Genomic DNA, 24,489 nt, shown 5'->3' with positions numbered 1-24,489 from the left:
TAGCAAAGATAACAGTTATCAATTATGTTGAGATAAGATAACTCTTGAGTTACTACTTTCTTAACCAAGACCAAAGGAAGAAAAAGTAAATTTGCTAGAATAAAAATGCCTTCAGATGTAAAGCAACAATAACATAAATTAAAGAAAGCAATCATGAATTGAAATACCTCAATTAACATTAATAAGGGAAATTATAATCTAACATGAAGAGTTCATAAACTAAGTTGGAAGAATAAATAAAAATAAAGAACCTAGGATTGAGTGTTACTCCTAAAACTAAGAGAAGTCCTAAATCCCAAGAGAGAGAGAGAGGAGAGAACCTCTCTCAAAACTAAATCTAAATCATGAAAACTAAACAAAAGTGGTGTCCCCCTGAATGAATGCATTCCCTCACTTCATAACCTCTGGTCTATGCCTTCTGGACTTGGATTTGGGCCAAAAAGGGCTTCAGAGATTGCTGGGAGCATTTTCTGCAATTTCTGGTGCGTGGCCTCTGTCATGCGTCCGCGTGGGTCACGCGGTCGCATCGTTCGGAGCTTTTCCTTACCATGCGGTCGCGTCAGTCATGCGACCGCGTCATATTCGTTCTGCTTAAGGCGCGCGGTCGCGTTAGTCATGCGGCCGCGTCGCTGTTGATTCGCGCTTGGAGCGCGATCGCGTCGTCCATGCGATCGCGTGGATGCCAGTTTCTTCAAAACTCCGTTTTGCACTTTCCTTCCATTTTTGTATGTTTCCTGTCCATCCTTTAAGTCATTCCTACCTTAGAAGATCTGAAACTACTCAACACACTAATCACGGCATCGAATGAAATTAAAGGTGATTAAAATAATTAATTTAAAAGCATAGAAAACATGTTTTTCACATACATCACATAATAAGGAAGGGACAGTAAAACCATGCAATTAACATGAATAAGTGGGTGAAGGTTTGAATAAATCACTCAAACTAAGCACAAAATATATCATAAAATATAGGTTTATCAACCTCCCCACACTTAAACAATAGCATGTCCTCATGCTAAATCCAAGGTAATAAGTAAGTTTAAAGTGATGGAATGTCATTGATGAGCAGATAATTTATACGCTTTTTGGCATTGTTTTTAGTATGTTTTTAGTAGGATCTAGTTACTTTTAGGGATGTTTTCATTAGTTTTTATGTTAAATTCACATTTCTGGACTTTACTATGAGTTTGTGTGTTTTTCTGTGATTTCAGGTATTTTTTGGCTGAAATTGAGGGACTTGAGCAAAAATTAGATTCAGAGGTTGAAGAAGGACTGCTGATGCTGTTGGATTCTGACCTCCCTGCACTCAAAGTGGATTTTCTGGAGCTACAGAACTTCAAATGGCGCGCTTCCAATTCCGTTGGAAAGTAGACATCCAGGGCTTTCCAGCAATGTATAATAGTCCATACTTTGCCCAAGTTTAGACGACGCAAACTGGCGTTCAACGCCAGCTTTCTGCCCAAATCTGGCGTCCAGCGCCAGAAAAGGAGCCAAAACCAGAGTTGAACGCCCAAACTGGCACAAAAGCTGGCGTTCAACTCCAAGAAAGACCACTACACGTGCAACACTCAAGCTCAGCCCAAGCACACACCAAGTGGGCCCCGGAAGTGGATTTATTCATCAATTACTTACTTCTGTAAACCCTAGTAGCTAGTTTATTATAAATAGGACATTTCACTATTGTATTTGACATCTTTGGATTACCTTTTGATCCTTTGATCATCTTTGGATCTTTGGATGCCTGGTTCTTAGATCAGAGGGGCTGGCCATTCGGCCATGCCTGGACCTTTCACTTATGTATTTTTAACGGTAGAGTTTCTACACTCCATAGATTGAGATGTGGAGCTCTGCTGTTCCTCAAAGATTAATGCAAAGTACTACTGTTTTCTATTCAATTCATCTTATATCGCTTCTAAGATATTCATTCACTCTTCAACCTGAATGTGATGAACGTGACAATCATCATCATTCCCTATGAACGCGTGCCTGACAACCACTTCCGTTCTACCTTCGACTGAATGAATATCTCTTAGATCTCTTAATCAGAATCTTCGTGGTGTAAGCTAGAATGATGGCGGCATTCAAGAGAATCCGGATGGTCTAAACCTTGTCTGTGGTATTCCGAGTAGGATTCAATGAATGAATGACTGTGACGAGCTCCAAACTCCCGATTGCTGGGCGTTAGTGACAGACGCAAAAGGATAGTAAATCCTATTCCAGCATGATCGATAATCGACAGATGAATAGCCGTGCCGTGACAGGGTGCGTTGACCATTTCACTGAGAGGATAAGATGAAACCATTGACAAGGGTGATGCCTCCAGACGATTAGCCGTGCCGTGACAGGGCATTTGGATCATTTTCACGAGAGAAGACCGAAAGTAGCCATTGACAATGGTGATGTATCACATAAAACCAGCCATGGAAAGGAGTAAGACTGATTGGATGAAGATAGCAGGAAAGCAGAGGTTCAAAGAAACGAAAGCATCTCTATTCGCTTATCTGAAATTCTCACCAGTGATTTACATAAGTATTTCTATCCCTATTTTATTAATTAATTTCGAAAACCTCATTACTATTTTATATCTGCCTGACTGAGATTTACAAGGTGACCATAGCTTGCTTCATACCAACAATCTCCGTGGGATTCGACCCTTACTCACGTAAGGTATTACTTGGACGACCCAGTGCACTTGCTGGTTAGTTGTGCGAAGTTGTGAACCATGGTATTGGCATCATGTTTTTGGCGTCATTACCAGGGAAAGAAAGAGCGATGAATTTTACATAATTAAAGTGTAATCACAATTTATGCGCACCAAGTTTTTGGCGCCGTTGCCGGGGATTGTTCGAGTTTGGACAACTGACGGTTCATCTTGTTGCTCAGATTAGGTAATTTTCTTTTTGTTTTATTTTCAAAAAAATTAAAAAAAAAATCTTTCAAAAATTTTCTCATATGTTTTCGAAAAAATTTTAGATTCAAAATTTTTAAGAATGAATTCTAGTGTTTCATGAAGCATGTGAAGCCTGGCTGGCTGCAAAGCCATGTCTAAATTCTTTTGGACTGAGGCTTCCAAACCATCAGCATAGAGGCAAGTTACATATTTGATAAGTAATGAGCAGTATATTCTGATATCTTGCTGAAGCTTGGCTGGCCATTGGCCATGTCTAGTGTTTTGGACCGGAGCTTTCATTGAAAGCTTGGCTGGCTGATGAGCCATGTCTAATTCCTGGACTGAAGTTTTAGACTAAGAATGCAAGATTCCTGGAATTCATATTAAAAATTTTGGAATCTTTATTTTCCTTTTTCAATTAATTTTCGAAAAATCCAAAAAAATTAGAAAATCATAAAAATCAAAAATATTTTTCTGTTTCTTGTTTGAGTGTTGAGTCATGTTATAAGTTTGGTGTCAATTGCATGTGCATCTTGCATTTTTCGAAAATTCATGCATTCATAGTGTTCTTCATGATCTTCAAGTTGTTCTTGGTAAGTTCTCTTGTTTGATCTTTGCATTTGCATGTTTTGTGTCTTTTCTTGTTTTTCATATGCATTCTTGAATTCTTAGTGTCTAAGCATTAAAGAATTCTAAGTTTGGTGTCTTGCATGTTTTCTTTGCATTAAAAATTTTTCAAAAATATGTTCTTGGTGTTCATCATGATCTTCATAGTGTTCTTGGTGTTCATCTTGACATTCATAGCATTCTTGCATGCATCACATGTTTTGATCTAAAAATTTCATGCATTGCATCTTTTTAGTGTTTTTCTCTCTCATCATAAAAAATTCAAAAATCAAAAAAATATCTTTCCCTTTTTCTCTCTCAAAATTTCGAAAATTAGATTTGACTTTTTCAAAAATTTTTAAAAAATCTAGTTGTTTTTATGAGTCAAATCAAATTTTCAATTTAAAAATCTCATCTTTTTCAAAATCTTTTTCAAAAATCAAATCTTTTTCAAATTTCTTAGTTATTTTCGAAAATTCCAAAAATATTTTTCAAAAATCTTTTTCTTATTTTTATATCAAATTTTCGAAAATAACATAATCAATTAATGTTTTGATTCAAAAATTTCAAGTTTGTTACTTACTTGTTAAGAAAGATTCAAACTTTAAGTTCTAGAATCATATCTTGTGATTTCTTGTGAATCAAGTCATTAATTGAGATTTTAAAAATCAAATCTTTTTCAAAAACTAATTTCAATCATATCTTTTCAAAATATCTTCTTATCATATCTTTTTCAAAAATTTGATTTCAAAATATCTTCTCTAACTTCCTAACTTCTTATCTTTTCAAAATTTGTTTCAACTAACTAACTAACTTTTTGTTTGTTTCTTATCTTTTTCAAAACTACCTAACTAACTCTCTCTCTCTCTAATTTTCAAAAATATCTTCCCTCTTTTTCAAAAATCTCTTTTTAATTAACTAATTATTTTAATTTTTAAATCTTAATTTTTGAAAATTACTAACATTTTTCAAAAACTATTTTCAAAAATCACTAACTCTTTTTCAAAAATTATTTTCGAAAATTCCTTCTCTCTCATCCCCTTCTATCTATTTATTCATCTACTAACATCTCTTCCTCACACCACCAAAAATCCGAACCCTCTCTTTCTCTGAGTTCAGAGTTTTTCTTCTTTTCTTCTACTAACACAAGGACCTCTATACTGTGGTATAAAGGATCCATATTATTATTATTATTTTTTCTGTGCCCTCTTTTTTTTCATATGAGCAGGAGCAAGGACAAAAATATTCTTGTTGAAGCAGATCCAGAACCTGAAAGGACTCTGAAGAGAAAAATAAGAGAAGCTAAAATACAACAATCCAGAGATAACTTTTCAGAAATTTTCGAACAGGAAGAGGAGATGGCAGCCGAAAATAATAATAATGCAAGGAGAATGCTTGGTGACTTTACTGCACCTAATTCCAATTTACATGGAAGAAGCATCTCCATTCCTGCCATTGGAGCAAACAACTTTGAGCTGAAACCTCAATTAGTTTCTCTGATGCAGCAGAACTGCAAGTTTTATGGACTTTCATCTGAAGATCCTTTTCAGTTCTTAACTGAATTCTTGCAGATATGTGATACTGTTAAGACTAATGGAGTAGATCCTGAAGTCTATAGGCTCATGCTTTTCCCTTTTGCTGTAAGAGACAGAGCTAGAGTGTGGTTGGACTCTCAACCCAAAGACAGCCTGAACTCTTGGGATAAGCTGGTCACGGCTTTCATAGCCAAGTTCTTTCCTCCTCAAAAGCTGAGCAAGCTTAGAGTGGATGTTCAGACCTTCAGACAGAAGGAAGGTGAATCCCTCTATGAAGCTTGGGAAAGATACAAACAGCTGACCAAAAAGTGTCCTTCTGACATGCTTTCAGAATGGACCATCCTGGATATATTCTATGATGGTTTATCTGAGCTATCAAAGATGTCATTGGATACTTCTGCAGGTGGATCCATTCACCTAAAGAAAACGCCTGCAGAAGCTCAAGAACTCATTGACATGGTTGCTAATAACCAGTTCATGTACACTTCTGAAAGGAATCCTGTAAATAATGGGACGCCTATGAAGAAGGGAGTTCTTGAAGTTGATACTCTGAATGCCATATTGGCTCAGAACAAAATATTGACTCAGGAAGTCAATATGATTTCTCAGAGTCTGAATGGAATGCAAGCTGCATCCAACAGTACTCAAGAGGCTTCTCATGCAGAAGAAGCTTATGATCCTGAGAACCCTGCAATAGCAGAGGTGAATTACTTAGGTGAACCTTATGGAAACACCTATAACTCATCATGGAGAAATCACCCAAATTTCTCATGGAAGGATCAAAAGCCTCAACAAGGCTTTAATAATGGTGGAAGAAATAGGTTTAACAATAATAAACCTTTTCCATCATCCACTCAGCAACAGACAGAGAACTCTGAACAAAATACTTCTAATTTAGCAAACTTAGTCTCTGATCTATCTAAGGCCACTGTAAGTTTCATGAATGAAACAAGGTCTTCCATTAGAAATTTGGAAGCACAAGTGGGCCAGCTGAGTAAAAGGATCATTGAAATCCCTCCCAGTACTCTCCCAAGCAATACAGAAGGGAATCCAAAAGGAGAGTGCAAGGCCATTGACATAAGCAAAATGGCCGAACCCAAAGAGGGAAAGGAGGACGTGAATCCCAAGGAGGAAGATCTCCTGGGACGTCCAGTGATCAATAAGGAGCTTCCCTCTGAGGAACCAAAGGACTCTGAGGCTCATCTAGAGACCATAGAGATTCCATTGAACCTCCTTATGCCATTCATGAGCTCTGATGAGTATTCCTCTTCTGAAGAGAATGAGGATGTTACTGAAGAGCAAGCTGCCAAGTTCCTTGGTGCAATCCTGAAGCTAAATGCCAAATTATTTGGCATTGATACTTGGGAAGTTAAACCTCCCTTGTTCATCAATGAACTAAGTGATCTGGATCAACTGACATTGCCTCAGAAGAGACAGGATCCTGAAAAGTTCGTAATACCTTGTACCATAGGCACCATGATCTTTAAGGCTCTGTGTGACCTTGGTTCAGGGATAAACCTCATGCCCCTCTCTGTAATAGAGAAACTGGGAATCTATGGGGTGCAAGCTGCTAGAATCTCATTAGAGATGGCAGATAATTCAAGAAAACAGGCTTATGGACAAGTAGAGGACGTGTTAGTAAAGGTTGAAGGCCTTTACATCCCTGCTGATTTCATAGTCCTGGATACTGGAAAGGAAGAGGATGAATCCATCATCCTAGGAAGACCTTTCCTAGCCACAGCAAGAGCTGTGATTGATGTTGACAGAGGTGAACTAGTCCTTCAATGGAATGAGGACTCCCTTGTGTTTAAAACTCAAGGATCTCCCTCTGCAACCATGGAGAGGAAGCATAAAAAGCTTCTCTCAAAACAGAGTCAACCAGAGCCCCCACAATCAAACTCTAAGTTTGGTGTTGGGAGGCCACAACCAAACTCTAAGTTTGGTGTTGAACTCCCATATCCAAACTTTAAGTTTGGTGTTGGAGAGTCTCAACAATGCTCTGAACATCTGTGAGGCTCCATGAGAGCCCACTGTCAAGCTATTGACATTAAAGAAGCGCTTGTTGGGAGGCAACCCAATTTTTATTTATCTAACTATATTTTTCTTAGTTATATGTCTTTATAGGTTCATGATCATGTCGAGTCACAAAATAAATATAAAAATTGAAAACGGAATCAAAAACAGCAGAAGAAAAATCACACCCTGGAGGAAGCATCTGCCTGGCGTTCAACGCCAGAACAGAGCATGGTTCTGGCGCTGAACGCCCAAAATGGGCAGCATCCTGGCGCTGAACGCCCAGAACAAGCATGGTTCTGGCGTTCAACGCCAGAAATGGCAACAAATGGGCGTTGAACGCCCAAAATGGGCACCAACCTGGCGCTGAACGTCCAGAGTTGTGTGCAAGGGCATTTTGCATGCCTAAATTGGTGCAGGGATGTAAATGCCTTGACACCTCAAGATCTGTGGACCCCACAGGATCATCTCAGGATCTGTGGACCCCACAGGATCATCTCAGGATTTGTGGTCCCCACAGGATCCCCACCTACCTCATCATCTCTCTTTCCATTCATGATCATCCCTTCTGTTTTCCATTTACCACTCACATCCATACACCCACTACCTTCAAAATTCAGCATCTCTCTCCCACCCAATCCCACCCATATGGCCGAATACACACTCCCATCCATCTCCTCTATATCTTCTTCTTCTTCTTCTATTCTTTCTTCTTTTGCTCGAGGGCGAGCAACATTCTAAGTTTGATATGGTAAAAGCATAGCTTTTTTGTTTTTTCCATAACCATTGATGGCACCTAAGGCCAGAGAAACCTCTAGAAAGAGGAAAGGGAAGACAAAAGCTTCCATCAAGGGTCTATAGCTCAGTGGTAGAATATTTGACTGCAAATCAAGAGATCCCTGAGATACCTCAGGGGAGACATTTTCTTCCACACAATTATTGGAAGCAACTAAGGGTGGAACATCAAGAGCACTCCATCATCCTTCATGAAATTAGAGAAGATCAAAAAGCAATGAGGGAGGAGCAACAAAGACAAGGAAGAGACATAGAAGAGCTCAAGGACATCATTGGTTCCTCAAGAAGGAAACGCCACCATCACTAAGGTGGATTCATTCCTTGTCCTTATTTCTTCTGTTTTTCGTTTTTTATGCTATGTGCTTATCTATGTTTGTGTCTTCATTACATGATCATTAGTAGTTAGTAACTATGTCTTAAAGTTATGAATGTCCTATGAATCCATCACCTCTCTTAAATGAAAAATGTTTTAATTCAAAAAAAGCAAGAAGTACATGAGTTTTGAATTTATCCTTGAACTTAGCTTAATTATATTAATGTGGTGACAATGCTTCTTGTTTTCTGAATGTATGCTTGAATAGTGCATATGTCTTTTGAAGTAGTTGTTTAAGAATGTTAAATATGTTGGCTCTTGAAAGAATGATGACTAGGAGACATGTTTTTTGACAATCTGAAAAATCATAAAAATGATTGTTGAAGCAAGAAAAAGCAGCAAAGAACAAAGCTTGCAGAAAAAAAAATAATAAAATAGGCGAAAAAAAATTAAAATAGAAAGAAAAAGAAAAAGCAAGCAGAAAAAGCCAAAAGCTTTTAAAACCAAGAGGCAAGAGCAAAAAGCCAATAACCCTTAAAACCAAAAGGCAAGGGCAAATAAAAAGGATCCCAAGGCTTTGAGCATCAGTGGATAGGAGGGCCTAAAGGAATAAAATCCTGGTCTAAGCGGCTAAACCAAGCTGTCCCTAACCATGTGCTTGTGGCGTGTAGGTGTCAAGTGAAAACTTGAGACTGAGCGGTTAAAGTCAAGGTCCAAAGCAAAAAAAAAGAGTGTGCTTAAGAACCCTGGACACCTCTAATTGGGGACTATAGCAAAGCTGAGTCACAATCTGAAAAGGTTCAGCCAATTATGTGTCTGTGGCATTTATGTATCCGGTGGTAATACTGGAAAACAAAGTGCTTAGGGCCACGGCTAAGACTCATAAAATAGCTGTGTTCAAGAATCATCATACTGAACTAGGAGAATCAATAACACTATCTGAACTCTGAGTTCCTATAGATGCCAATCATTCTGAACCTCCATGGATAAAGTGAGATGCCAAAACTATTCAAGAGGCAAAAAGCTATAAGTCCCGCTCATATGATTGAAGCTATGTTTCATTGATAGTTTGGAATTTATAGTATATTCTCTTCTTTTTATCCTATTTGATTTTCAGTTGCTTGGGGACAAGCAACAATTTAAGTTTGGTGTTGTGATGAGCGGATAATTTATACGCTTTTTGGCATTGTTTTTAGTATGTTTTTAGTAGGATCTAGTTACTTTTAGGGATGTTTTCATTAGTTTTTATGTTAAATTCACATTTCTGGACTTTACTATGAGTTTGTGTGTTTTTCTGTGATTTCAGGTATTTTCTGGCTGAAATTGAGGGACTTGAGCAAAAATTAGATTCAGAGGTTGAAGAAGGACTGCTGATGTTGTTGGATTCTGACCTCCCTGCACTCAAAGTGGATTTTCTGGAGCTACAAAACTCAAAATGGCGCGCTTTTAATTGCGTTGGAAAGTAGACATCCAGGGCTTTCCGCCAATGTATAATAGTCCATACTTTTCCCAAGTTTAGATGACGCAAACTGGCGTTCAACGCCAGCTTTCTGCCCAAATCTGGTGTCCAGCGCCAGAAAAGGAGCCAAAACCAGAGTTGAACGCCCAAACTGGCACAAAAGCTGGCGTTCAACTCCAAGAAGGACCTCTACACGTGCAACACTCAAGCTCAGCCGAAGCACACACCAAGTGGGCCCCGGAAGTGGATTTATGCATCAATTACTTACTTCTGTAAACCCTAGTAGCTAGTTTATTATAAATAGGACATTTCACTATTGTATTCGACATCTTTGGATTACCTTTTGATCCTTTGATCATTTTTGGATCTTTGGACGCCTGGTTCTTAGATCAGAGGGGCTGGCCATTCGGCCATGCCTGGACCTTTCACTTATGTATTTTTAACGGTAGAGTTTCTACACTCCATAGATTAAGATGTGGAGCTCTGCTATTCCTCAAAGATTAATGCAAAGTACTACTGTTTTCTATTCAATTCATCTTATTTCGCTTCTAAGATATTCATTCGCTCTTCAACCTGAATGTGATGAACGTGACAATCATCATCATTCCCTATGAACGCATGCCTGACAACCACTTCCGTTCTACCTTCGACTGAATGAATATCTCTTAGATCTCTTAATTGGAATCTTCGTGGTGTAAGCTAGAATGATGGTGGCATTCAAGAGAATCCGGAAGGTCTAAACCTTGTCTGTGGTATTCCGAGTAGGATTCAATGAATGAATGACTGTGACGAGCTCCAAACTCGCGATTGCTGGGCGTTAGTGACAGACGCAAAAGGATAGTAAATCCTATTCCAGCATGATCGAGAACCGACAGATGAATAGCCGTGCCGTGACAGGGTGCGTTGACCATTTTCACTGAGAGGATAAGATGAAACCATTGACAAGGGTGATGCCTCCAGACGATTAGCCGTGCCGTGACAGGGCATTTGGATCATTTTCCCGAGAGAAGACCGAAAGTAGCCATTGACAATGGTGATGTATCACATAAAGCCAGCCATGGAAAGGAGTAAGACTGATTGGATGAAGATAGCAGGAAAGCAGAGGTTCAGAGGAACGAAAGCATCTCTATTCGCTTATCTGAAATTCTCACCAGTGATTTACATAAGTATTTCTATCCCTATTTTATTAATTAATTTCGAAAACCTCATTACTATTTTATATCTGCCTGACTGAGATTTACAAGGTGACCATAGCTTGCTTCGTACCAACAATCTCCGTGGGATTCGACCCTTACTCACGTAAGGTATTACTTGGACGACCCAGTGCACTTGCTGGTTAGTTGTGCGAAGTTGTGAACCATGGTATTGGCATCATGTTTTTTGCGCCATTACCAGGGAAAGAAAGAGCGATGAATTTTACATAATTAAAGTGTAATCACAATTTCTGCGCACCAGTCATGCAATGCATTCTAATCTAATTGCAACTACCTAAATGCAACATGCAATTCTAATTTATTCACTCATATATAAAGCTTGCAGGTAGTTAAATTAATTCACATTCTCAAGGAGTCATATATGTATATATAGCCAAGCCTTAGATAATCAATAAGCACTTTTACAATTGAGATGGGAGAAAAAGCATTTTATAAACTTGCAAGACAATTAGATAATTCAAACAGAGATAAATGTTAATGAGCTATTGAACCCTCACTGGATTTGTGTTTACTCTCTAGTCACTTAGTGTTTATTGGGTTAATCACTCTATTCCTCTTTTTATTCTTCCTTTCTATAACTTTGTTTTTCATCTAACCAATCAACAATTATAGAATACAGTCATACCAAAAATCACGAGGTCTTTAATTAAGGTTGTAATGGGGCCAAAGTAAAGGTAAGGATGTATGTATAAGGCTAAGTGAGCTAATAAGTGAATCCTTAATTAGACTAAGATCTCACCTAACATACATACTTAGTAAAACAAAACTTCTTTACCTATTTTCCCATATTTTTCCCACTTTTGGATGTTACATGCTCATGTTTCAACTTTTGTTCTTATTCCATGTGCATTGCTTTTATTTTTGCATTTGGGAAATTCTTTTGTATCCCTTTTATTAAATACTGAAAAAAAAAAATTTTTAATGCACATGGTAATTTAATCACTTTGATTTCTCATGAGCATGCTTCCCAAAAATTTCTTAGTTTGAGTTATTTTATTCCTTTCAACTCTTCTACCTTTTGTTTTTATCATCCATATTCCCAATAGGTTTCCCACATTTAAACTATTCATAATTTTCTATCTTAAGCCAACCAAGGATTCAACTTGGGATTTTATTTTGTCTTTCTGCTTAAGGCTAGTAGTGTGGCTAATAGAATAAAAGGGGATTTAAAGGCTCAAGGGGACTAACAAGAGTGATGTGAAAGGTAGGTTATTTTTGGGCTAAGTGAGCTAAAGTCAAATAATGGCCTCAATCACTCTTTTGGTATGTATCTATATTCTATATTCTATAATTGGACATATAGATTAAAGCAAAGTAAAGAACATCAGAATATAAAAGAAGGGCGGAACACACAGAAATAAAAATTATGGTTTAAATGTAACCATACAATTAAGCTCAAAACTCACAGGCTATGTGTTCTTTAGCTCAAAAATCATTTATCACTTATGTATGTCATGCAGGTTTAGTTAAAAATTCTCATTATTCTCAATGTAAAACTTATATTAAATGGCTTTAAAGTTCTAGTATTTTTTCCTTGATGAAGTGTTGTTAACTTAACTACATGATGTAATGCTATATATACAAGGTTTATGGATTTAAATCTGTTATGTTCAAGTTCCTAGCTTACTTCCTTTTTATACTTTCAATTTAAACTAAGCTATCTTATGATAAAAAGGGTAAACTATACTAATTAATCCACTAATAAGTTAGAATTGCAAACTAAAATAAATAACTAAGATATGAACTAAAGTGCAAAATGCAGAAATAGAGGAAAAATACATAAAAGTAGCAATGCATAAGTACTCAGAAAATAAAAATAAAAATAGAGAAAAATACAGAAAAATATCCAAAATAAAAGAAAAAGAGTCTGTAGTGGTTCACCAAGATAATACGCCAGAGATGGCGACCTCCCCACACTTAAAATGAAGCATCGTCCCTGATGATCACTCAAGCAGGGTATGAAGGGGTGTCATCACTGGAAGGGATGGTAGCTGGTATCTCTGTGGTGGATGGCTGAATGTCCGACTGCTGGAGAGGAGGGGCTATCTGAATGGGGATCTCAAGATCTACAGCCTGGATCTGATGTGGGACCTCTGCCTGTGGTGCAGCCTACTCGGCCTCTCTTTGGGGATGGGTCTCTGCCTCAGGCGCATCCGCCTCCTCCTCAGATGCCTCGGATGGTGTGTCAAGCTCGGAGGGGATGTCGCCGGATCGTGTCATCAGCTTCAGGTGCTCATAGCGTCGCTTGTTGCGACGCTCCATCTGGTCAAGTCATCGAAACAAGCGGTGCACTAGATGATAGACAGGCTCTGTGGCAGGTGGAGGTGCAGTGGTAGTGGCAGGGGTAGGTGGTGCAGCAGTGGAGGAAGAGGGACCGGCGGATGGTGTAGCCGTATCATCAGCAGTGGCAGTTAGGAATAGAGGTCTGTAACCCAAGGCCAGGAAGTTCTTGCTGTGCAGGATAAGCTTCTTGCACTCTGCAGCAGGTGGCCTCTCATCAGCATCCTCCCATGGCACGTCAGCTCGACGGCCCAGCTGTGTAACCAGATAGGGAAAGGGAAGAGTGCCTCGGACGTAGACCCTGGCCATATAGTGCCGGATAAAGCGTGACAGGTACAGGTCCTTGCCCTCCATCACACACCAAAGGAGGGTGATCATAGCGGCTGTTATCTCAGTCTCGTGAGTACTCGGTATAATGTAGTTGCTGAATATCTGATGCCATAGCCGAGCCTCATCGTTCAGGTAAATCCATTTGATCCCTTTCGTCATGGTGGTGTTCTGACCCATGATCCAAGGAACTGACGGGTCAAGGGCAATCCGGGCCTTGACTGCATCCTAGTTAAATCGCATATAGCGCATATCCTCCTCAGCTTTCTGATAGCCATCTGTCTAATCAGTCTTAGGCAGAAGTTTCAGAACCTCTTCTATTGCCTCCTCAGTAACCAGAATCTACTTCTCTCTGAGGTTCACTGCATCTAGGGAAGTTTTGAAGTAGTTGTAGTAGAATTCCCTAACCCAAGATGCATTAACCTCAGTCAGAGGTCTCTCCAGAAAGAACCAGCCTCTTTGTTTGATCTGATCAGAGGTGTATTGCTGGAGTTTTTCTGGGATCTTCAAAGTCCACTCCAGGTATAGGTTCCTGGAGTTTGCAAACACCGGATACTTCAGCTCACAGTATCGGTTTGCAAACTTTACTGGGTCATTGGCGGGAAGTAGCTGGTCGGCCTTCTCCTGCGGGGTAAAGGCTTTCTCCCGCGAGGAGGCATCATGCATGAGGTCGATGATAGACACGGAGGCTTCTCCTCTTTTCCTTTTGCCAGAAGCGGCCTTGCCTTTTCCCTTTCTCTGGGAATCTGACATCCTGAAAAACAGAAAACCAGGATATAATAAAAATAGGAAAGCAAATAGGCAAATAATCAAAGAAAACACAAGGTGGCAAAGGAGCAATAGGATAATGAATATGAGTGAAGTAAAATGGGCATTTAGGATTGTATATGAGTGAAAAGTCTGAAAGGAAGAAATCACAATCCAAAATGTAATTGAATGCAAGTTAAATAGAAAAATTAACATCATGCCTTGGTTAGAATGTTAAAAGAAAGTGAAAGAAAAGCAATAAAAGAAGTTTTGAAAAGGTTAGGTTGGTTAGAGTTAAAATTAGTGAGTTAGTGAAAAATGGGTTAAAGTAAGAGGCATAATGAAAATAGTCCAAGTAACAAGTAATCACAGGTAGAAGTTATAGGTAACTCATATTCAAACAAGTAAAACAGTTTGATGAGGATTCAAATAGAGATAAAGAAAGCAAAAATAGGAATCAAACATCAAAATTGCAATTTAGGAACTAGGAAATCAAAGAGGATAAGAATGCAAGCCCTGGCATTCATGAATGGTTTGGTTAAAGCAGAGGAAAACAGAGTTTAAGATTCCAAAATCAAAACATGAATGAAAGTAAAAAAAAAATTTATAAAAATTTGGGCAGCATTCCGGCTAAAATTGGATTCTCTCGGAAAATAAACAGCAATCAAACAGTTCATATGAATTAAAAAAATCAAGCTGTAGTTACATATAATGAATATAAACATGAAAGGTCAGTGTAAAGAACAGCAATATACAAGAAATACAGCATATGAACAAGATCACAGTAGCAGCAGATTTGCAAATTGGATAAAACAGCAACAAAAACAGTGCAAGTAAACAGACCTAAATCCACTAACCATGTCCTAGGCTACCTAACAACCTAAATTTCACTACAACATGCATATCTAACTAGCCTAAATATGAATATAAACGGAAAAATAAGAATAAACTACGAACGGATAAAAGGGATTGCGTGTTGTGTAATGACCCAATTTTCAGTACGCCTAGGACATACCAGAAACTGAGTGCTACCAAATTTGTCATCCTATATATTATCTATTATTTATTATATGAGCCTGATTTATTGTAAAAAGCATAGTTAGTTAGCGAGGTACTTTTTTTTTTTTTAAACATTTGGATTCATAGACGGAATCATTCATAATCAACTCACAGCTGATAACAGATAAAACAGTTGTAAGCAACCACACATAAATACATCACAAGTAGCTAGCAACATTCAGTTATCCAGCCTTTATTAGAGTATAGACCTTTAGTTAGAACACCCCTAGGTATAGCTAGATAATAACTATATACATATACATACATACAATATCCCAGGTCCTGACCTGTTCAAGAGGTCCCTAAGCTGGCACCTAGGCTAGCCTAGACTCTATACTCACCTAGTCCCTCTAAACTACTAAAGCGAGGGAAAGTACGTTCTAAGTTTTCACAACTCAAGTCAGGTGGAACGTCATCATAAGATAGAACATCATCTGCTACTCCTCTGCACGATCAGACTTTTCCACAGGACGTCTCTCTGGTACCTCATGAAGTATCCACAAAATAGGAATCTCGTACATAGGATTTAGGTTAAAGTTCTCATACGAAGGGGTGCAGACGTGGCTGGTCTCACAGTATTTACATATAATCAGAGAACGATATTCACCCTAGACTCAGAAGACTATCTAGAGCAGAATCCTCTTCTTGTGAACGGTCATCAGCGAACTATGGTAAGGTACTCTTACTTCCATCTGAAGGGGGAAGGGAGAGAGAAGGGGTAAGAACTGGGGAGTTCCTAGTAGGGTCGGGGTTATTAGTTACGTTTATTAATTCTATGTTGTTTAGCAGACTATTAGAAGAATACAAGGAAGCAGTAATTAGAAAACACAGATAAGTAGAGAAGATAGAGTAAACAGATAGCAGGACACAAACAGAAGAATACAATAAAATATCACAAGCGCAGAGAATGGAATACAAACAAGGAAAGCATACATTCATACCACAAACATAACAAAGGAAATGCGTAACCAAGTATGATGCATGTCTAGCCCTAGTGCAGGTAATGAGCTCATCTGTCGGTTACTAACCCGCTCCCGACGTTATCCAGCAACCTCTGTCTGGATAAGGCTTTCCTATTGGCTATACCCCTGTGTACAGGAAATAACTCCTCTGCCACCACAGGATCCACTGCATACAGGAAATAACACATCTGCCACTGCAGGGATGTACGCTGACACACCTTCTGTATACAGGAAATAACCCCTCTGCCACTACAGAAATGGAACAGGTGGTCACGTTACTTCTGTAGCAGGAAATAACCCCTCTGCCTTACAGAAATAAAATATGGATCTGTACCATAGGAAAGCGTTCTCAGTGATCACACCATTATCTATCTGACTGCCTCACTGCAGCGGATGATCATACAAGTATATCTGGAGTTGCCTTAACGCAACAAATGAATAAACACATCTCTTGGGTTGCCTTAAGCAACAAATCATCACATAATCTTTCTCATTATCATCATTCATCATCAATTTCACATTTTTATGCAGTACCTCTTTCTTTCTCTGTTCAATCATACTGTACAAACTTTACATCTTTCACTTTTACAACATCTTAATTCAAACCATTTCTCTTTATCATATTACTCTTTTCTCTTTGTATCTCTTTACTCTATTCTGGTTTCTCTTTTCTCTGTATCCCTTTATTCTGCTCTGGTTACTCTGTTCTCTGTGTTTCTTTACTCTGCTCTGATTTCTCTGTTTAACGTATGTATTCAAAGCTTATGTAAATTTCGGTATGAATAGTTAGTATGTCCCAAGTATAGGTTCATTAAGTCTATACTGAAACAGTTTAACTTTTCATATAATACCTAACCCTATTCGCAATTCCAAGACTAACTATGTTGCCCTAGTTCGTTCACTAGTCTCTGTCTGTTTTTCTGTCATTAAAACTTTACAGACTTTTTCTTCGATTTTTATCTTTTCTTCAACTTTTTATCTTTTATTTATCTTTGCCTCACTAATATGTTTTTACCACTCCCTAAGTGTTTTACGAAGGTAATTATGAGATTCTGAATTTAAAGTTGTCTTTCTAAAACTTTTACAGAAAATTGCCTTTTCTGCATTATTTTATTATTTTTATTAAAATATTATTTTTAATTAAATATTATTATTTAATATTTTATTATTTTTTATTATTTTATCATTAAATTTTCGAAAATTAACTTACTTTTACTTTTAACCTTTAAAATTCACTTTTTACCACCCATAACTTTTAATATTTCTACTTTTACCACCTGTAACTTTTAATATCTCTACTTTTACCACCCTAACTTTTACCAAATTAATTACTTTCTTGCCCTTTTATGAATCAAAAAGGTGTTCTTCATTGTTCTTCATCACACTCAAAGTGTTCTTCATGTTCTTCATAAATTCTTCAGATTCGTTCTCTGTTTTTACCCGTTTTTCAATCTTTTCAGTAACCGATTTTTACTATAATTCATAATAAATTATCAGCCACTAAAACCCCATCTTTTCTACATGATTTCAACACAAATTGAACCTCAATTTAAGCTTAGGGTTTCGTTTTTCCAGCTGCCCAAGAACATGAACTTTAAAGCTTGAATTTCATCAAATTTCATCAAAATTTCACCAAATTTTCACCAAGAATCAATCATATATGCAACCAATTTTTAGCACAGCTAATTAATAAAACATTCACACAACTCAAACAAAAATAATCAAGATTAATTTTATGACACCCTACCTGGTTTTGCTGCTCCTAATTCGGTTAAACTTTCAGGTGGTCCTTAAGCACTTTTTCCTCCTAAATCACATCAAGAACAACTTTAAATCCAAAAACTCTCAACTGACCAAATCTCACTCAGTATGTTAGGAAGAGATATCTCACCTTAGACTTGCTGAAAATTCATGTTTCTTGGCCCTCAAGTCAAGTTAAGCATGATTCCTAAGGAAGAACATCAAGAAAACACATGTTTAAGCATGTTTCGTTGAAAACCGAATTGAAATGGGAGGGAGACAGCTATCTCACCTTATTTCCATCCTTGATAAGTTACATGGTTATGTAGAGGAATAAGAGAGGATCATTTTGGTGAAATCGGAGTTTTAGTTCAGAAGAAATCAAGCTTTGAAGATTAAGTGTTCATGAAAGTTTCTCTCTTTTCTCTCTTGTTATTTTCGGCCAAAATGATGAAATGAGACAGCCTTGGAGGTCTTGGGGGTGTAAGGTGAGTTGTGATTGGTTGGCTTGGAGGTGGATTAAAATAATATTAAAATATCTCTGGTGTACAACTACTAAAACTAGGTGTATCGGAACACTCGTAAAAACATCTCTAAAAATTATTTTCTGAGCTACTAGCATAAATGACACTAGTAACATATTTATAATGAGAATAGTACATGTATAATGAGGTCTTAGCATTGCTAAATTCATCAAAGAGTGTTGGTGCTAAGCTGCACCAGTAAACTGTAAACCCGGTTAAACCGATTTTCTGTTTTTAACTAAAACTGACCAGGTAACCTTATAATTTTATTCAAGAAGCTTCTAATACTAATATAATGATAATATCATCCTATTATCTCACTTCTCTCATAAATCGAGTTCGGTTTGTCAAACTGAGACTATTTACAAAAAACCAAATCAAAACTTCTAACTGATACGGTTCAAAAACCAGGTTCTTCGTGACCGCGTTATCGAGCTTGTCTCGGAAAAGGTTCTAACTTAAAGATGACATAATGACAATGAGGATTGAGATACTTGATGATATATCAAAGGTTTTCCCCTTACTCATCTTCCGGAGAAATCTGTACTTTCAGAAAAGATTTCACGTTCTCGAAAACCGGGGTTGTTACATTCTACCCTCCTAAAAGAAAATTTTGCCCTCAAAATTTCAGTTACCTGAGAATAGATGCGAGTAATCAGCTCTCACCTTATCTTCCAATTCCCAAGTGTGCTCTTCTTCTCCTCTTGGTTCTCATGCTACTTTGACTAAGCGAACAGTCTTGCCTCTTAGCTGCTTATCACATCTTTCTACGATCTGAACTGGTGATGCTTGATATGTCAAATCATTTTATAACTGTACTGTTTCTGGTTGTGAAACGTGACTATCATCAGGAACATATTTCTTAAGTTGCGAGACATAAAAAAAAACATCATGAAGGTTTGATAAATAAGGAGGAAGGGCTATTTGATAAGCTACTAGACTGACTCTTTTAAGTATTTGGAAAAGTTCTGTGTATCGTGAGTTAAGCTTCTTAGTCTTAAGGGCTCTACCTATTCCAGTAATCGAAGTTACTTCTAGAAAGACATGATCTCCCTCACTAAACTCTAAGCGTCTATGTCTTTTATCGGCATAGCTCTTTTGACGGCTCTGTGCGGTCTAGATCTTCTGGCGAATCCTCTTTATCTTCTCAATAGTTTCTTGCACTAAGTCTGGACCTAAGACACTAGCTTCTCCGTCATCATTCCAACACAATGGTGTCTGACATCTACTTCCGTAGAGAGCTTCATATTGTTCCATCCCGATACTTTGTTGGTAACTGTTGTTGTAGACGAACTCGACCAATGGCAAATACCTATCCCAACTGCCCTGGTTATCCATCACACAAGATCTTAACATGTCTTCCAATGTCTGGATTGTTCGCTCTGATTGTCCGTCTATCTGAGGATGGTATACTGTACTCATATGCAATTCTGTTCCTAAAGCTTTCTGGAAAGCTCCCCAGAATCTGGAAGTAAACCTCGGATCTCGATCTGAAATAATTGACGAAGGTATCCCGTGCAATTATACGATTTCTTGAATATATAGCCGTGCTAGCCTTTCTAATGTATAGTCAACTCGAATCGGAAGAAAATGTGTTGATTCTGTTAACCTGTCCACAATCACCAAAATAGCATCGTGTCCTGTTGAGGTCCTTAGCAATCCCGTGACAAAATCCATAGTAATCTGCCACCACGTTCGCTTTTCCTGGGTGATAACTTAACCTAAAATCATAGTCCTTTAGGAACTCCATCCACCTTCGCTGTCGCATATTAAGATCCTTCTGGTCAAAGATATACTTTAAACTATTGTGGTCAGAGAAAACTTCTAGTTGAGCGCCATACAAATAGTGTCTCCAGATCTTCAGAGCAATCACTACTGCAGCCAACTCCAAGTCATGCGTCGGATAATTTCGTTCATGAGGTCTCAGCTGCCGGGAAGCATAAGCCACCACATTCTTGTCTTGGATCAGCACACATCCAAGTCCTTTATGAGAGGCGTCACAGTATACTTTAAAAGGTTTCTGCGGGTCGGGTAGTACTAATACAAGTGCAGTTGTTAACTTCTCCTTAAGCATCTTGAAACTTCTATCACACTCAGCCGTCCAAACGAACGGAACTTCCTTTCATGTAAGGTAAGTCAGAGGTAAGGCTATCTGTGAAAACCCTTTAATAAACCTCCGGTAATATCCAGCAAGTATGAGAAAACTCCGAACTTCTGTAACGATCATAGGTGGTTCCCATTGCACTACTGCTTCAATTTTTGAAGGATCCACTGCAAGTCCTCCCTGTGATATAACATGTCCCAAAAATGCCACCTTCTCTGTCCAGAATTCACACTTTGATAGTTTAGCATATAATTTCCGAGTCCTTAGTATCTGCAATACAGTCCTTAGATGCTCTTCATGCTCTCTTTTTGTCTTCGAATAGATGAGAATATCGTCTATGAAGACTACTACGAACTGATCAAGGTACGGACGGAAAATACGATTCATGTAATCCATGAAAATCGCAGGAGCATTAGTTAGTCCAAACGACATAACCGTATACTCATAGTGACCATATCGAGTTCTAAATGCAGTCTTCGGTATGTCTGACTCTTTCACTCGAATCTAGTGATAGCCCGATCGCAAATCAATCTTCGAAAATACAGTTGCACCTTTTAACTGATCCATCAAATCATCTATTCGTGGAAGTGGGTACTTGTTCTTGATAGTGACTTTATTTAACTGTCGGTAATCTACACAAAGTCACATTCCACCATCCTTCTTCTTTACTAGCAACACCGGAGCTCCCCAAGGTGATGCGCTGGGACGAATAAATTTTTTTCCAAGTAGCTCATCCAACTGCTTCTTCAACTCTGCAAGTTCCAGTGGTGACATCCGGTACAGTGCTATGGAAATCGGTCCGGTTCCAGGTACAAGTTCAATGCTGAATTCTATCTCTCGCTGAGGAGGAAACTCAGGTATGTCGTCCGCGAAAATATCAGGAAATTCCTTCACCACTTGAATTCGTTCTAAGCTTAGTTCACTATCGTTCGAGCTAGCCACTAACAGAACGTACCCCTCACAATCACTCCCGTCTAATGCAACTCTTACAGAATTCCAATATAAAGTATGAGACAGAAATGGTTTAATATCTAAACTATCAGACGGAATAACAGCAGTTCTTTCATAGCAATCAAGGAAAACATGATATTTACATAACCAATCTAACCCTAGAATAACTTCTAAACCACATAGAGGCAAACAGATTAGATCATGTATAAAAGTTTTGTTCCTAATAGTGAATGGTACTTGCAGGCACACTAAATAGTCAAAGCATTTTGGGATGTAGGTGTATGGACAATTAGATCAAGGTTCAACTTAGAAAAATCTAGTCCCAACTCACGAGCAATAGTTAAAGAAACAAAGGAATGCGATGCACCCGAGTCATATAGTACAGTTAGAAATCGATCTTTGACAATACACTGACCTTGGATCAGGGCGTCTGATTGCATAGCATCATCAGCAGTCATGGCAAACACTCGACCTTGTTGCTGGGTTCGCACTAGATTCCGAAAAAACTTTCTTGGGTACATCCTAGCTGTGTGTCCAGATTCCTCACAAGTAAAATAAGCGTTCGTTCCTTACAGCATCCAAATATAACATAACCATAACCATGGAGATCATAACAGCTATGAGGATAGCTGTGCCTCGCATCGATTCGTCATTCGGAACTCGATTAAACTATGTCTATTCGCATTCATTAAGGTCATATCCGCAGCAAACAATCAACATTAAGGTGATCAGTCTTAATATTTCAAGTAAGGCACGAACATTCCCAAAATGAGCACTCATAGACATTCATGCCAAATGTATCTTAAAGATACCCTAATGGCGTGAGACACACAAGCAGAGTATGCAATGAAGCATAGTCAGTCCACTCCCCAGGTTCTACTGGGAACGAACTGCTCTAATACCAAATTGTAACGACCCAATTTTCAGTACGCCTAGGACATACCAGAAACTGAGTGCTACCAATTTTGTCATCCTATATATTATCTATTATTTATTATATGAGCTTGATTCGTTGTAAAAAGCGTAGTTAGTTAGAGAGGTAATTTTTTTTTTGAAAACATTTGGATTAATAGACGGAATCATTCATAATCAACTCACAGCTGATAACAGATAAAACAGTTGTAAGCAACCACACATAAATACATCACAAGTAGCTAGCAACATTCAGTTATCTAGCCTTTATTAGAGTATAGACCTTTAGTTAGAACACCCCTAGGTATAGCTAGATAATAACTATATACATATACAAACATACAACATCCTGGGTCCTGACCTGTTCAAGAGGTCCCTAAGCTGGCACCTAGGCTAGCCTAGACTCTATACTCACCTAGTCCCTCTAAACTACTAAAGCGAGGGAAAGTACGTTCTAAGTCTTCACAACTCAAGTCAGGTGGAACATCATCATAAGATAGAACATCATCTGCTACTCCTCTGCACGATCAGACTTTTCCACAGGACGTCTCTCTGGGACCTCATGAAGTATCCACAAAATAGGAATCTCGTACAGAGGATTTAGGTTAAAGTGCGCATATGAAGGGGTGTAGACGTTGGCTGGTCTCACAGTATTTACATATAATCAGAGAACGATATTCACCCTAGACTCAGAAGAATATCTAGAGCAGAATCCTCTTCTTGCGAATGGTCATCGGCGAACTATGGTAAGGTACTCTTACTTCCATCTGAAGGGGGAAGGGAGAGAGAAGGGGTAAGAACTGGGGAGTTCTTAGTAGGGTCCGGGTTATTAGTTACGTTTATTAATTCTATGTTGTTTAGCAGACTATCAGAAGAATACAAGGAAGCAGTAATTAGAAAATACAGATAAGTAGAGAAGATAGAGTAAACAGATAGCAGGACACAAACAGAAGAATACAAGAAAATATCACAAGCGCAGAGAATGGAATACAAATAAGGAAAGCATACATTCATACCACAAACATAACAAAGGAAATGCGCAACCAAGTATGATGCATGTCTAGCCCTAGTGCAGGTAATGAGCTCATCTGTCGGTTACTAACCCACTCCCGACATTATCCAGCAACCTCTGTCTGGATAAGGCTTTCCTATTGGCTATACCCCTGTGTACAGGAAATAACTCCTCTGCCACCACAGGGTCCACTGCGCGCAGGAAATAATATATCTGCCACTGCAGGGATGTACGCTAACACACCTTCTGTATATAGGAAATAACCCCTCTGCCACTACAGAAATGGAACAGGTGGTCACGGTACTTCTGTAGCAGGAAATAACCCCTCTGCCTTACAGAAATAAAATATGGATCTGTACCATAGGAAAGCGTTCTCAGTGATCACACCATTATCTATCTGACTGCCTCACTGCAGCGGATGATCATACAAGTATATCTGGAGTTGCCTTAACGCAACAAATGAATAAACACATGTATTGGGTTGCCTCAAGCAATAAATCATCACATAATCATTCTCATTATCATCATTCATCATCAATTTCACATTTTTATGTAGTACCTCTTTCTTTCTCTGTTCAATCATACTATACAAACTTTACATCTTTCACTTTTACAACATCTTAATTCAAACCATTTCTCTTTATCATATTACTCTTTTCTCTTTGTATCTCTTTACTCTATTCTGGTTTCTCTTTTCTCTGTATCCCTTTATTCTGTTCTGGTTACTCTGTTCTCTGTGTTTCTTTATTCTGCTCTAGTTAGTATGTCCCAAGTATAGGTTTATTAAGTCTATACTGAAACAGTTTAACTTTTCATATAATACCTAACCCTATTCGCAATTCCAAGACTAACTATGTTGCCCTAGATCGTTCACTAGTCTCTGTCTATTTTTCTGTCATTAAAACTTTACAAACTTTTTCTTCGATTTTTATCTTTTCTTCAAATTTTTATCTTTTATTTATCTTTGCCTCACTAATATGTTTTTACCACTCCCTAAGTGTTTTATGAAGGTAATTATGAGATTCTAAGTTTAAAGTTGTCTTT

The sequence above is a fragment of the Arachis hypogaea genome, chromosome 14, assembly GCF_003086295.3.
Source record: "Arachis hypogaea cultivar Tifrunner chromosome 14, arahy.Tifrunner.gnm2.J5K5, whole genome shotgun sequence".
Classification (NCBI taxonomy): domain Eukaryota; kingdom Viridiplantae; phylum Streptophyta; class Magnoliopsida; order Fabales; family Fabaceae; genus Arachis; species Arachis hypogaea.
The sequence above is the reverse complement of the archived record's forward strand: the minus strand, read 5'-3'. Positions refer to the sequence as shown.